Source organism: Ambystoma mexicanum, chromosome 10 (assembly GCF_040938575.1).
Source record: "Ambystoma mexicanum isolate Mex_15411 chromosome 10, UKY_AmexF1_1, whole genome shotgun sequence".
NCBI lineage: Eukaryota > Metazoa > Chordata > Amphibia > Caudata > Ambystomatidae > Ambystoma > Ambystoma mexicanum.
This window is the reverse complement of record NC_090932.1, coordinates 1,673,618,559-1,673,632,277: the sequence shown is the minus strand read 5'-3', so window position 1 is coordinate 1,673,632,277 and position 13,719 is coordinate 1,673,618,559. Positions and strand designations below refer to the sequence as shown.

The window sequence follows — 13,719 nt, the reverse complement described above, 5'->3', positions numbered from 1 at the left end:
AGGTGGCCTTTATCAGAACGAAAGGGAAAATGAAACTAAGGGGCCCTGTTTCTCTCGTGTTTCAATGATTCCACAAATTGATTCTTATCGTCATTGCTTCTGACATGGTCTGGAAGATGGTTGACGGATAGTGGTGTTTCTAGTTTACCAAACAAAAGATTTCCCTGTGCGTGGATCACAATGGGAAAAGGGCTGGAAATCACTTGAAGTTATTAGTGTGCGTTGCTGAGCTGAAACTTGTGTAATCGCTCAGCCCATTTTGTCCCAAAACCAGGTAAAACAAATCCTGAGGGGGCCCCGCGCGAGTACGAGCAAACCGTGAAGCCGCTGTACCTCTGACCGTGAAAATCGAAATGCTCCGGCAGAGCGTTTACACAGTGACTATTGTGTTAACTGTGTACATCAGGTTCAGTCACCCTGATCACGTTCCTTGCTTTTGGTTGCTTATATACATCTACTGCATCTCTTCTCCTCAGTATATATAATTTCTTCTTCGTAATAACGTATTAGTTTACTTTGTTACTTCAGTCCCATCGTCATTCTGTAAGTATTCATGTATCGTTTCAGGGCACCCTCGTGTCTTCTCTTCATGACGTCACTTTACACCTGTCAGGCTTTACTTATAGTTCTTCTATGTCTAGTGGTGTCTGCAGACTTCCTTCTACTACTTCAGTTCGAGCGTACATTCGGTATGGTTGTCCGAGCATATAACGTCTTTCATATCATCGATGCAGTATTGGGATGATACCATGTGTTATGCACAGGGCTTTCTTGCTGTTCTTTCAATATGACAGAGACGAGGGGATGGGGGCCATGAGTGATGTGCACATCTACTTCTCTACAACTGTGTCCACTTTTTGTGAAATTGCAAATGTTAAGCACGTTATGCACAAGATGACTGACAGCTGGCAAATGGTATTAGTATTGTGTATGCTATGGCAGGACCTGAAACATGCCCCTCTATGACCCATACCAGAGACACAAATGTTGGCTTTCTCAATGTGTGTTTTTGCAAGGAATTCGGTGCAAGAAACATCTGCCAGGACAAATATTGCTTTTTAATTAAAAATGCATACTGCTTCTAAATTAACAGTGGAAGGCACACTCGGTTAAATCCATTTTATATGCCACCAGTTTATTTACAGCTGTAATTGAGCCATTACTTTTCAGAACACTGAAAAGAAATAACATTGGCATCCCCTTGAAAGCACAGGCTAATTTAAAGGGATGCCATGGACAGGTGTGTTAGTGGGCAGGTCGGGTTCGTAATGGCCATATGGATTAGTATGGCCATGGGTGGATAAAACCCAAGCACCCACCGGATTAGTGTCCCTTCTCATACCCCGTCACTCATGTTCACTTCCCATGCCAATAGTGTCGGCTTATAGACAGCGCTTGCAGTACCACCTGAGAGTCAGAACTAATAAACAGTTGTTTCTAGCTACAAAGAGCAAAATGGAGGAGTAGGAAGGCTTCTCTGGGCTCTGGAGACAGTGCAGCATCTAAAAGGGTGATTGTGGACGTTTTTCAGGTGTGTCAGAGGGTTCTGTAGGGTGTTGATGTGGTGGAATCTCCTCCATCATGAAGTGCTGCGGTGACAGTTAGCGCCGTCTACACCTCTCACGACTCTCCTCTTCACTAGAGCGAGCAAATCATTTCAGAAACCCTCAAAGCCCAGTGAGGTCCTTATTTTTATATTTCATTGTTTAAAGTGCTGACCCTGCTCGCGAGCAGTGGAGCGCTGTACAGAGTGTGAATAGCCAACATTTGGTGTGCATCTTTTACCAGTAACGCAGCACTGTGGAGAGCTGTACAGAGTGTGGGTAGCAAGCATTTGGTCTAGCATCTTTTACCAGTAGCTCAGCACAGAGGAGCCCTGCACAAAATGTGGGTAGCCAGAATTTGATCTGGCATCTTTTATCAGTAGCGCAGCACTGTGTAGTGCTGCACAGTATGGGCAGCAAGCATTTGTTCTGGCATCTTTCAATAGTAGCGCAGCACTGTGGAGTGCTGCACAGTATGGGCAGCGAGCATTTGTTCTGGCATCTTTCAATAGTAGCTCAGCACTGTGGAGTGCTGCACAGTATGGGTAGTGAGCATTTGTTCTGGCATCTTTCAATAGTAGCGCTGCACTCTGGAGTGCTGCGCAGAGTGGGTAGCGAGAATTTGGTCTGGCATCGTTTACCAGTAACGCAGCACTGTGGAGAGCTGTACAGAGTGTGGGTAGCAAGCATTTGGTCTAGCATCTTTTAACAGTAGCACAGCACTGTGGAGTGCTGCACAGAGTGTGGGTAGCCAGCATTTGGTCTGGCATATTTTAACAGTAATACAGCACTGTAGAGCGCTGCACAGAGTGTGGGCTGCCAGCATTTGGTCTGGCATCTTTTACCAGTATCTAGCACTTTGGAGTGCTGCACAGAGTGTGGGCGGCCAGCTTTTGGCCTGGCATCTTTTACCAGTAGCTATCACTGTGGAGCGCTGCACAGATTGTGGGTTGCCAGCATTTGGTCTGGCATCTTTTACCAGTAGCTAGCACTGTGGAGCGCTGCACAGAGTGTGGGCGGCCAGCATTTGGTTTGGCACCTTTTACCAGTAATGCAGCAAGTGGAGCGCCAGCATTTGGTCTGGCATCTTTTACCAGTAACGCAGCACTGTGGAGAGCTGTACAGAGTGTGGGTAGCAAGCATTTGGTCTGGCATCTTTTAACAGTAGCACAGCACTGTGGAGCGCTGCACAGAGTGTGGGCGGCCAGCATTTGGTCTGGCATCTTTTACCAGTATCTAGCACTTTGGAGTGCTGCACAGAGTGTGGGCGGCCAGCATTTGGTCTGGCATCTTTTACCAGTGGCTATCACTGTGGAACGCTGCACAGAGTGTGGGCGGCCAGCATTTGGTGTGGCATATTTTACCAGTAATGCAGCACTGTGGAGCGCCAGCATTCGGTCTGGCATATTTTAACAGTGGCGCAGCACTGTGGACCGGTGCACAGAGTGTGGGTGGGCAGCTTTTGGCCTGGCATCTTTTACCAGTAGCTAGCACTGTGGAGCGCTGCACAGAGTGTGGGCGGCCAGCATTTGGTTTGGCACCTTTTACCAGTAATGCAGCACTGTGGAGCGCCAGCATTTGGTCTGGAATTTTTTACCAGCAATGCAGCACTGTGGAGCGGTGCACAGAGTGTGGGCAGCCTGCATTTGGTCTGGCATCTTTTACCAGTAGCTAGCACTGTGGAACGTTGCACAGAGTGTGGGCGGCCTGCATTTGGTCTGGCATATTTTACCAGTAATGCAGCACTGTGGAGCGTTGCACAGAGTGTGGGCGGTCTGCATTTGGTCTGGCACGCAGCACTGTGAGCCTCAGTTCACTGACGTGCTTCTCTACAGTGCACTCTTGAGAGAGGGCACCTGCTACATGGCTGAGGTCGAAGCTGGAAAGTCCCCAGCACAAGGCGAGCTCCCCACGGGCCCAAGTAATGGGCACAGCCTCAATTGGATGTGACAGGAAAGTTGGAGTCCCGGGGCCCTGGATGCCCTTGTAAGCGGCGCACAAGTCTGGCTGGGCATATACCCCTGCACGATGGACTGAACAGGAAGCCCTGTGTAGTCTGTGCACATGAATACCGTATGCACGTGTAAATCCCATAGATACATACATGCACACATATGTTATGCATTCATTGTGCAATGTCAAGTCTCAAGCGCAGGGAGCAGTGCGTGCTGGGCAAGATCCAGTGTGTAAAATGAGGGGTTACGTGCGCAGAGTGGGCAGAAGTCTGCATGGTGGAGGGTAAATGTGTACATGATGCAGATTGTACAGTGTGAAGTGGTGGAGTGAAGAGGATACAGGGCAGAGAGAGTACAATGCAGTGTGCACGATGCACAGTGTGGGGAAGATTGCAGCGTAAAGCGCTTGTAGTGTGAGCTGAAATGCGTGCAGTGTGGGGTGAAGAGCATTCTGGTGTAGAGAGAGAACAGTGCAGAGTGAAGGGTGCACAGTGTGGGCAAGAGTGCGGGGTTAAGTCTGGTGTGGACGTGCCTATAGGGAGCTCTGGAGATTTCCCGGTGGACCTCTGCACCCTGGGCCTCTTTTGCGTGGTTTTTCCAAATTTTATCATAGGAAAAGCATTGGGCTTTCTGAAAATGTGTCATATGGTACCACTTTGAAAATTATTTCCAGGGCCTCTTTTGGTCCCCAGTAATTATTTACAGGGCCTCTTTTAGTTCCCAGTAATTATTTACAGGGCCTCTTTTAGTTCCCAGTCCACCCCTGGGTAAAGTGCTCGCAGTGCGGGTTGGAGTGCCTATAATCTGCAGCGCTGGTCATTGGGCCGGCTCTTTCCAGGTCCGAGATCTGGCATCAGAAGTCTGACGGATCTCGGACCCGGCCTGCCTGGGCCCTGAAAAGGCTTTACCGAGCTTCGCCGAGGGAATCTGGGGTGCTCTAATCTGCGCTGCGCTCCTTTCTCCAGCCACATTGGCGCCTTTGTAGCTCCTATTTGCTCAGCCTGTTTCTTTCTTCTGGCCTGAAAGGGACACCAGGGGAATCAATAGGCCAGGACTCTCTCTGGGGTGGGGGAGGGGGTGGCTTTCTACTGCTGGACATCTCATTGTTTTCCAAAGGGGCATCTTACACTTTCATAGAATTTATTTTTCCAAACTCAAAAATGCTGCTTAAACTTGCATTCACTAGATTTCTTTGAAATGTGTTTCTTTTTTGTCGAACTACCACACAAATACCCTGTAATTTGTGTGTCCCTTGTTTTATTACCAGTTATATTTATAAAGGTGTGATACGCTTGTCAAACTGCTTAATCACATAAATGCTTCTTTTGTACTGACAGCAGTTACTAGGAAATTAAACTGTGGGTTCCTGGGTGCTGACATTTGATTTTCACAACAGGGGCAGAAATACCCCCACCTCTGCCCTGAATGTAAGCAAGCGACCAGCCCAACCCATGCCTTGGCCAAGCACATTTTATAGCACTTGTTTTTTTTTTTATAAGGAATTTCAAAAGTCATACAATTAACCGGTTTTTAATATATAACATCTCAGCAATTGTCTCTAAACCTGCTGAGCTACCCTGGTAGCCTTCTACTGTAGAGTGTGTCTATGGATCCCTTAATGTACTAAAAATCACTGTCCTAAAAAACAGTATTTTGGGTGCCCCACTGCCATGGAAGTGATTTGAAGTGGAATTTATGTACAGTGTGGAGTTTGGTTTGGAAAGAAGCAGCATGAAAGTAATTGCCCCATTTTGAAACTATTATTTTGAACATTTCCTTTGAGTGAAGTTCAACTGCCAGCTCCGCCCCCTTGGAACTCTGCCCCCTCCTCTAAACTCCACCCCACCCATCCCGGCCCTTGTGGGATCCCCCTTTAAATTTGTTCCATTTCCACCGCTAATAATATGGGCTGAAGAAGACCCAGTACAGGGTGAACAGAGAGTAGTTTGGTGAAAGGTGCATAGTTAAGTGATGTGGCAAGAGAGGGGAGGTTACACTAGCCACAGCAAAAAGGGGCGCACAGTCTTTATTCTGGAAAGGGTTCCAATGAGCAGCACGGGCACAGGTTTCCGCACACATTGGGGCACTGGGGGCTCTTGTCCTGAGTAGGAAGTCAAAGCGTTACCCATAATCCACTAGGGACACTGATGAGGGAGGGTCGCACTTTGCGGCCCTCAATGCAGAGATGAGACCGATGCCTCCCCCGTTCCCTGCAGTGGACTCACACGCTTTCTCTATAGGTCCGGGCACATACAGTCAATCATTTCCAAAGTGGCCCAACATCACACATTTGGAACCAGCCCAACCCTGTTTCATAAGAACATTTGGAAATAATATATGTAACCACACAAAAGAAGCCCAGGGTGCAGAGGCCTACCAGGAAATCTCCAGAGTTCCCTGTAGGCCAGTCCACCTCTGCACAGGAAGCAGAGGCTTGCCGGGAAATCTCCAGAGGTCCCTGTAGGCCAGTGCACCACTGACCAGGGAGCAGAAGCCTGCTGGGAAATCACCAGAGTTCCCTGTAGGCCAGTGCACCCTGCCCAGGGTGCAGAGGTCTACCAGGAAATGTCCAGAGTTACCTGTAGGCCAGTCCACCTCTGCATAGGAAGCAGAGGCCTGCTGGGAAATCTAAAGAGTTCCCTGTAGGCCAGTCCACCCTTGCCCTGTCGTGCCTTAACCTGGGGAGTTCCTTCCCACCCCCATATCAAGGAGCCCTGCAATCCTTGCGTATGTTATTTTAGCGCTGGCCTTAATGAAGACTCATATAGAGTCACACAAATCCCCCCGCCCCGTGCCCACAGTGAGCCAAGAACCAGGCCGGATAATGGAAATATATTTGTATTTATTTGAATTATAGGTAATAGAAATCACATTAAATACACACGCCACAATTAACTTCTTGTTACACAAGTGAATCACACCGATTGGTTGGGAAAACCACAAATTACAATACTTTTCTTTCTATCAATTTCAAATTAAATGATCGTCCACACTGGTCCATGCATAAAATCACTTTACATTTGCAATGCTGTACAATGTCGATTTCCCTGCACACTTAAATGGCTAGCAGTTGGGTTACAGATGTGTACCAATGCATAGGACAATTATGATTTCACCCACATATTTGCACAAAATAAGCACAGGGTGGTTTTGCAGTGGGGTTTCCAACCACCTTGCTTTGGACTGTGTTGGGAAAGTCTGACAGAAACTTTGGAATGATTGAAGGATTTGAGATTTCAGACCTGCCTACACTTAAAGGCCTGTGTTGGGGAAGCTGGACAGCAAAATTTGGGATGATTTGAGAATTTTGGATTTCAGACCCCCCTCCACTTAAAGGCCTGTGTTGGGGAAACTGGCAGTTTAGGGATTTGTATTAGTTTAGGGACAAAGACACCCAACTCTCTCTAAAGAGGTCAAGGTCAACAGGACAAATAGGACCCCCCAATTCAATTACAGTCTATAGTTTTCAGGGCACACAGGGAATCAGCTTTGTTAATTTCGGATTTTAACAAAAATCACCCCATGGCGTTCCATGAAGGGGAATTAATTAAATTAATATTTTTAGTTAATTAGGCTAAGGATCTACACAGTTTTGTTCCCCTCCCCCTCCTCTACTATAAAGGGAAAGGATTAAAGGCAAGCAGATTCATCCACCATTTGGTCTCACAGGGCTCAATTCTACTTATAGAAAATCTCTGCTTAAAGTTCAGGAAGGCTGGCTGCATTTCAGGACCCTGTGGAAGGACAGGGGTGGGTCTGGTCACTCCACTCTCAAGGATGGCCTCCAGCTCTCCTCCATAGGACCCAGTCAGATTTTAGGCCTTCTTATAAATAGACAGCTCCACCCAGACGCAATCTCTGCAAAATCCCCTGTTGGTGTTTCCTTGTGGCTATCAGATATGATATGATATGGCATTTATAACGTGCCTGTACACAAGTGTTTCTAGGCATAACAAGACAAAGAGGGGGAAAGAGAGGGAGGACAAACAACGATCTTACTAGGCCTTGTGTCATTCAAATCGTGCAAGTGCAGAGAAGAGGAAGGGGAGAAGTGCCAAGGGGTGGGAGACAAGGAGGGTCTAGGGGGTGTCTTTCAGCAGCTCTCTCCCTTCCTTATAGTGCATTCCACTTTACATAGCATCAATGACAACATCTGTGAGGAATTCGACCTTCCGCACAGGGAGTGTGCGCTCGCCTGGGCTGGTGAGATTATTTATTTTTAAAGAAATGGAATGTAGGTAGATAAACCTCTGGGAAATGTGTGGGGCTATTCTGCACACATTTCCCAATGCTCACTGCACAACCAACACACAGTCAAGTGTACTCTGGGGGACACAGCCTACCGGCGCGGTCCTCCTGTCATGTTCAGCTGGAATGTGCAGAGTCTTTTTTTAGAACAAAAAAGAGAGATAAAGGGGTATGTGTCACCAGCATACCCTTCACATAAAGGGGTTCTCCCTTCTAAAATTTTTGACAATAGAACTGGTGCCGAAAGTTGCTTCACGCTGGTCATAAACCCACTAGCTTAATACTTTGTTTAAGTCCTATAGTCACTTGGAGCACAAGTTTAACAAAGTAATGGACACTACTTAGTAGAAAAAATATATATTTTATTTATCAATTACGCTCAAATTTTAAGAACACCATCGGTGTAGGCACTCTATTAATAGATAGTCCTTCACCAAACATTTAAAACACATAATTAATTGACAGAAACAAATGCAACAACTTGTAATGCTCACCTGACTCCCACGGGGGCGCTGGCCTGGTTTGCGCTGCTGTGACCTCGTCTAAGGTGATGCGCAGGGTTCGGAAGACGGACTGGACCGGGCCCCAGATCTGGCTTGTCTGACTCGCAGAAGTATCCTTCTGTAGGTGAGAATAGGGGGTTAACTGTCTGCGGGGTAATGCAATCGGCCTCCCACTTACCCCTCTCACCCTCCTCAAAACCCTTCTGTGCTTCCCCGTAGCGTCTCACCTTAGGGTCTGGAAGGACGAGCTCTCCATCCTGCTTCTGATGCAGGGGCGCGTTGGTATCCAGTTACGTCACTGGATTTTCGGATGGGTGAGAACCAAACTTGCTAGGCTTCCAAGTAAGTTTTTCTATAAGTGGTTCCCCTTGTGTCCATGCATTAATGTTCTAATGCTAGTGTCTTTTTCCCCATAGGGGCAGAAGTACGGAATGCCGGGGAACAGGCACCGACCCGAGGTGAGCGGTGAAATCCTTGTGGAAATCAGTTAAGTCTTTAATGAGTGTTTTGGTAATGTCTTTTCATTCACTCATTAACGCTGATGTCTTTTTCCCCTTAGGGGACGGGGTCCGAAAATGCCTGGATGCGGCGCGGACCCGAAATGAAAAGGGAATGACCCAACAGGTAAGTCTTGACATGGAGTTTTAGCTTCCCTTTTCCCTTCTTTCTCTCACCTTTGTTCTTGTCTTTTTCTCCCTAGGCGCGGGGGCGCGACTGCGAATCCGGATAGTCGCTGCTGAACATGGAGGCGCCCTGTAAAGGTGAGTGGAATGCGGCGCTGCAGCGATCGATGCGATGTGCTTTTAAAAATAAATGTCTTCCTTTTCAGGATTGTCGGCGAAATGTCTCTGGGATGCAGATTTAGCAGGTGAGGCCTTTTCCTTCTTCTGTTCTCTTGTTCCCTTCCTTTGCAGGTGATTCAGGATGCTGGCAGGTGTGGCAGAAGTCAAGATGCAGGAGCAGACACGGTGAGCGTCCAGCTGCTAGATGCAGAACAACGCGAAGCATGTGTGGCTGATCGGGTGTGGTTTAAATAGCCTTGGAAGAAGTTCCTAGAATGTGTCCTTCCTCCAATCAGGTATGTATCCTTCCCCGACCACGCCCGGGTGGTAAATGAGTCCCACAGGTAAAGTAGTGCCTTTCAGGCCTCAAGGAGGCCGGGGTTCTGCAGCATGGTCTGCATCAGGTAAGTGCACCCAAACACTTTCATAATGAGCCTGGCGCCTATGGCGCCAGGACTGACGTTTTCTATGAGCCTGGCGCCATAGGCGCCAGGACGCTGTCCAAAGGGCCCCTATAAGGGGTTACTGGGACCTTCCCCGGGGACTTGATGTCCGCTTTTGGGGACGCAGGGCCTGAGCCGGCTCCCCGTGAGCGGGCATCGTGACAGCACTCCCCCCCAAGGCATCTCCCAAGGTTGTTCCCTCCGGGGGTTTTGGTTTGTTTGGGAAGAGTCGGTGGAATTTCCAGACTAATCGAGGTGCATGCACATGGTCACTGGGTTCCCACGACCTCTCCTGAGGTCCGTACCCCTTCCAATCAATTAGGTAGAAAAGCTTTGACCTAAACATTTTTGAATCTAAAATGTTCTTCACTTCGAATTCGGGTTCCCCATCTATTTGAATAGGTTCTGGAGGTTTGAGTAGTCGGGTTCCGGGTACCACTGCTTTCAGAAGTGACACATGAAAAACAGGGTGAATTTGCATATTAGCTGGTAAATCAAGTTTAACCGCTACTGGGTTAATTATTGCCGTAATAGAATAAGGTCCCAGATATTTTGGGTTAAAAGTTCGAGGCCCTTTGAGCGGTAAATGTCTGGTAGCTAACCACACTTGATCCCCAATCTGATACGGAGGTGCTTCATTCCGATGTAGGTCAGCATTCTCCTTGTATTTTCTCTTGGCTTGTTGTAGATGCGTGGTTGCCTCTTTGAAGGCTCGGGTAATGGTAGAATGCAGATGTTCTACTGCGGGCACTCCAAGGTTCTGAGGTGAGTCGAGGTTTGAGGTTCGAGGGTGATGTCCAAACAAGGTATAAAAAGGACTATGGCCAGTTCCAGAGTGTACCGAATTATTATATGCGTATTCGGCTATCCAAAGAATGTCTTTCCAGTTGCTTTCAGATTGCTGTAACATACACCGTAAGTACTGCTCAAGGGTCTGATTTGTCCTCTCGGTCTGACCATCGGTCTGAGGGTGGTGACTGGTCGATAATCTTATGTCGATTTGTGCCATTTGACAACATTTGCGCCAGAAGTGGCAAATGAATTGGCTTCCCCGGTCAGAGATTAGTATAGATGGGAATCCATGTAGCCGAACAATATTTTCGAGGAATTCTTTGGCTAGGACAGAAGCTGAAGGTAAACCTTTCAAAGGAATGAAGTGGGCCATTTTGGAAAACAAATCCACAATTACCAGAATGGTATTGTATCCCGAACAAGGAGGCAAGTCCGTAATAAAATCCATTGATAGGGTGTGCCAGGGTGCTGGCGGTATGTCTAGAGGTTGAAGGAGACCGGCTGGTCTTTTCTTTTGACCTTTATTTTGGGCGCAAACACCACAGGACATCACAAAAGATTTAACATCTTTTCGCCAAGAGGGCCACCAGAATTGTCGTTTCACCTTTTCCATTGTCTTGGCAATACCGGGGTATCCCTCTATTAATGTATCATGATAACCTGAAATAACTAGTTCGTGTAAATCCTTGTGCGTCAGCAATAAGCGTCCTTGGTAATAAGGTAAACCATTATCTATGGTAAAGTCTGATCCCTTTTGTATCCAATCCTGTAGGACTGTAGGGTCCAGGAGTTGTTTCACTCTGACTTGAATGTCTTCAAGCGTCTGTAACGAAGTCATGCCTAGAATTCTCTGTTCGGGAATTATTGGTACTGGTTCTGAGTTTGTATCAGATTCTCCCATTCCAATTTGGGATAAGGCGTCTGCTTTGCCGTTCTTGCAGCCAGGTCGATAGGTAATCACAAAATCAAATTCAGCGAAAAACAAAGCCCATCGGAGCTGCCGTGATGACTGAGCCTTGGCGGTTTTCAAATACTGTAAATTCCGGTGATCAGTGATCACCGTGATGGTATGTCGAGCGCCAAGCAGGTAATGCCGCCAGGCTTTAAAAGCGGACTTTATGGCTAACAGTTCTTTGTCAGTGATTGCGTAATTAATCTCTGGTGCCGAGAATTTTCTGGACCAAAATGCTACGGGATGCAGTTGGTTGGTTTCAGGATCTCTTTGAGACAGAACTGCTCCCATGGCTAGGCTGGATGCGTCAGTTTCGACGACATACGGGAGATCTGGACGTGGGTGTTTCAACATAGGTGCGGAGGTAAACTTAGCTTTTAAATCCTGGAAGGCCTGCTCGGCTTCTTCAGACCATTCAAAACGTTTATTTTTCCTCAAGAGTGCAGTAATGGGTTGTACTATGCGTGAAAATTCCGGGATAAACCTGCGATAGAAATTGGCAAAGCCGAGCATGCTTTGAACCCCTTTTACAGAGCTAGGTGATGGCCATTTGAGGATGGCATCCACTTTTCTTGAGTCCATTCGGACTCCTTTGGGTGTCAGGATGAAACCGAGAAACTCAACTTCTGTGGTATGGAAAACACATTTCTCCAGTTTAGCAAATAGTTTGTGTTGGCGCAGTTTTTCCAGAACTGCCCTAACGTGTTTTCTGTGATCAGATTCCGAAGAGGAGTACACTAGAATGTCATCGATATAGACGACAACACAAACATCGATGAGTTCCCGAAGGACATCATTCATGAAGAATTGGAAGGCAGCAGGCGCATTGCACAACCCGAAAGGCATTACCTGGTATTCGAATAATCCATATTTTGTACGGAAGGCTGTTTTCCATTCGTCACCTTCTTTTACTCGCACCAGATGATATGCCCCCCGGAGATCTAACTTGGTGTATATGCAAGCGTCCTTCACCTGGTCAAGGAGTTCAGGAATCAGAGGCAGAGGATAACGGTTTTTAACCGTTATCGGTTCAATGCGCGGTAATCGATACATGTTCTAAGGTCGCCTTCTTTTTTAGGCACGAAGAACAAAGCCGAGGATGCCGGGGACTTTGACGGGCGAATAAAACCATTGGCGAGGTATTGATCCAAATATTGTCTCAAATGCAGGTTCTCAGGTTCGGTAAGGGCATAAATCCTGCTACAAGGGGGTTGTGCACCGGGCACCAGATCGATTTGGCAATCGTACGATCGGTGAAGAGGTAACGTGTTGGCCTGTTCCTTTTGGAAGACGTCCTGAAAGTCCTGGTATTCCGGAGGTAATTGCATGGAGGCAGAGGTTACAGATGCTAGATTAATCTTCAGGTTTTCTGGGTAGCAGGTTTGTGCACAATCCGGGAAGGTTATTCTCTTAGCTCGCCAATCAATTCGAGGATTATGTGTCTCTAATCAAGGAATTCCAAGAATAACCTGAAACTGTGGAGCCTTGATTACATCAAACACAACTGCCTCTCGATGGCCGTCAGGACCAATAAGAGTCACCTCAGTAGTGGAATGTGTTACCGGTCCAGAGGCAATTTCAGTTCCATCGACTGTGGTGATGACATCTTTGCTGGTTTTAGGACGGAGAGGGAGGTTAATCCTAGAGACCAATTCACGATCCACATAGTTTCCAATAGCCCCACTATCGATGTATGCCTTTATTGCATGCAACCGCTTAAGCTTTTCTGGATCTACGAGAACCATTGGCACAATGAAATGCGAGGTCTGAGAGTTAGTTTGCAAGCTCGGCAAGCGGACCCCTACGCTTGTCGGGCTGAGTCGTTTCCCAAAACAGAGTCTTCATGGTTTTTATCAGCGGCTCCTACCGCTTTTCGGGGCGGTTTTGCCGGGCAATCTCGTAGAAAGTGTCCAGAGTTCCCACAATAAAGACATAATTTTAACTGCCGCCTCCTTTCACGTTCCTTTTGAGTTAAGGGTTCTTTAACCCCTCCAATTTGCATAGGCTAAGAGACATCAACTCCCTTGGGGTTAGCGTGGGTCTTGACCAACACCCGGGTCTCAAACTTGGACCGATCATTTTTCTGTTTTGAAGTCTGTGATCCAATTGGACCACTAAGTCTATATATTCTGTGCATTCTTGGGGCGGATTTACAACTTGGGCCAAGACATCTTTAAGTTCTCCGCTTAGACCTCGATAAAATAACGTGACTCTTTTATCCTCTGGCCATCCCGTTTCCACAATTAGTCTATTAAAGGTTGCAATATAGGATAGGAGGTCCTGATTGCCCTGTCGCAGGGATAGAAGTTTGTCATCCAGAGCCTGCCCCTGAGAGTGTCGAGCAAATAACCTTTCCATGCTTGCTTGAAATCCTTGAAAATCACGGAGAATCAGGTCATCTTGAGTAACCAGTGGAACTGACCAATCGGCAGCGCAGCCGCTGAGATATGACAATACAAAGGCTACTTTGGTCTGATCATTAGGGAAGGCCCCAGGTCTG

General features: G+C 47.3%; 1 protein-coding gene across 19 annotated transcripts in view; it reads right to left on the bottom strand.

Annotated features, from left to right (window-relative positions):
- Positions 1–13,719, bottom strand: part of RIMBP2 (RIMS binding protein 2) — a 2,252,680-nt gene that overhangs the window by 1,229,057 nt on the left and 1,009,904 nt on the right. The gene's annotated exons all lie outside the window — the stretch shown is intronic.